The sequence below is a fragment of the Frankliniella occidentalis genome, unplaced genomic scaffold (assembly GCF_000697945.3).
Source record: "Frankliniella occidentalis isolate FOCC.00 unplaced genomic scaffold, Focc_3.1 Scaffold258, whole genome shotgun sequence".
Classification (NCBI taxonomy): domain Eukaryota; kingdom Metazoa; phylum Arthropoda; class Insecta; order Thysanoptera; family Thripidae; genus Frankliniella; species Frankliniella occidentalis.
Window position 1 is genome coordinate 254,165 of NW_026267384.1, and position 2,179 is coordinate 256,343.

Genomic DNA, 2,179 nt, shown 5'->3' on the forward strand with positions numbered 1-2,179 from the left:
CGCCAGGCCCCGCCAGGCCCCGCCAGGCCCCGCCAGGCCCCGCCAGGCCCCGCAAGGCCCCGCCAGGCCCCGCCAGGCCCCGCCAGGCCCCGCCAGGCCTCGCCAGGCCCCGCCAGGCCTCGCCAGGCCCCGCCAGGCCCCGCCAGGCTACGCCAGGCAGGCAGCGCCCCACCCGGACGGCAGGCGCAAAGGGGTTGGGGGCGCAGCGCGCGGGGCCAGCGGTGCGTGGGTGGGGGCGGCTGGGCGCCGCGCGTGCGCGGTGGCGCGGGGCGCGGGGCTGTCGCCCGGCCCGGCCCGCGGCGCTAGCGGAGGGCAGGGCCAAGGCGCAGGCGAGGCGAGGCGAGGCTCCCGGGCCACAGCCAGGCCGCACCACACGGCCAGTCAGTCCGCCGACAGGAGCCTGCCTGAGCCGAGCCCTGCAGCGCGAGCGCCGAGGGGGTCCTCCTCACGTCCCGTCGCGAGGCGCTAGCGAGGCGCGCGGTGCTGCGCAGGCGGTGGGCGCCAGCGGGCGAGCGCGACCACAGGGAGGGAGCGCTGGCGCGAGCGCTTCGACCCGCGCCCGAGCGTGCGTGCGTGCGTCCGTGCGCGCGAGTGTGCGCGCGCGAGTGAGTGCAGCAGTGAGTGCCAGTGAGTGCCAGTGAGTGCAAGCGAGCGCGGGCCCAGGGATGGCGCGGCCGCCTGCGCGCTGACACTGGCATGGTGTGAGTACAGCGCTCGGGAGCGAGCTCCGGACCGAGCTCCCACTCTTTCTGTAGACACGCTCCGCCACGCCCAGGCCGTGGTGCTCGCCAGCTGGGCGGGCACGACCATCTGAATGCTTGTCGTGGCTTTTGCGTGTGAGCTAGCAAGATGGACAGTCCACGCTGTAGGGGTGTTTGTGTCCCCCACCCCCACCCCCGCTCCTAGAACTCGTGGAAGGGGACGGACGTAGGCAAGAAGGCCAACGTTGAATCTCAACTCGACTCGGAGAGTCTGGTCTCGTGTACAGCCATACCCCTGACAATCCTACCTCAATCTTCAGGAATCGTCAACAGACCAGTCACCAGTCATTATGAAAAGTGGGGGGGGGGGGTGCATTGTCATTGCCTATTGACAGGGTAAAATTAGTACGTTATGCCTATTATTAGGCGTTTGGTGTTGCGACCATAGTAATTTGGTGTGACCGGGGTACCTTTGAACTCGCTCAGTGTTGCGGGATTACATTCGCTAGGTTTACAGGGGCCATGGCGCACTCAGGGAGGATAGGCAAATCCGCAACAGTCGAGGGCATTCAATAAGATACACCCGGCACACTCCACGTGCGATTTGGGACCCTTTCGATTCACGCAAGACATCTCTGCCCCTCTAACGGCCCCTTAAGCTCGTCTACATTTTGACCGAAATAAAACCTGGAGTAAATTATGTGGACCACGTGCCCTGGTCAGCTGAGCTGCTGGCTGATCATGTACTGTACCCTCGATCCAGGCGACGCGACGTGCCGTGTTGTCGCTGCCGTAGAGACGAGCGAACCGTTCGAATATGAACGAGTAGTACTCGAACATTTCGAATCCGAACACCTGTTCGTGTTCGAGCGACTGAGTGAAAGCAGTCGACCAATCAGCGCTCAGCACCACTAACTCTGAGATATAACGTCTCGCGGATTGAAGTATGCCGCTCGCTTGGCGCGGGCTGCTCCAGGCGCTGCGCAGCCCAGAGACCATGCAGAGACACGGCACAGTCACGGCCCAGCCTCGGCCGGCGCCCAGCCCAGCAGGACGCTGGCGTGGAGGGCGCCGCGGCCAGCGCCGTGCGCGTGCAGCTCGCGTTGGGCTCTGGCCTCGGCTCTGGCCTCGGCTCTGGCCTCGGCTCTATCCCCCACCCGAACCACCCCTCAGCCAGCGCTGCCATTAAATCACTTGAAGAGCAAAACAGTTGCAGCGGCAAGCGGCGGCAAGTTTTTTTACCGTCCAGGAGGCGCTGGTTTGTTTGTAGAGACAGCAGGGTGGAGCTCAGGCGAATACACGTCAGGATATGTGTGATAAGGATCGCGTGGGGCGAGCTGGGGCCGGGCGGAGCGAGGTTGGTGGGCGGTCGTGGGCGATTCCCCGGAATCGCAGGCCAGATGACACGATGGGAAAATCTACTGAGCGTCGTTTAGCCCTCGGCCTCCCCCTACCCCGACCTCCACCCCTCTCCGCCC

General features: G+C 65.5%; 1 protein-coding gene across 1 annotated transcript in view; it reads left to right on the top strand.

The window, feature by feature from the left end:
• The first annotated feature begins 323 nt into the window (after positions 1–323).
• LOC113211947 (neuroglobin) overlaps positions 324–2,179 on the top strand; it is a 64,582-nt gene continuing 62,726 nt past the window's right edge. Inside the window, exon 1 of the mRNA XM_052273252.1 lies at positions 324–701. The gene's annotated coding sequence lies outside the window, so the exon portion shown is untranslated. The remainder of the gene's footprint in view (positions 702–2,179) is intronic.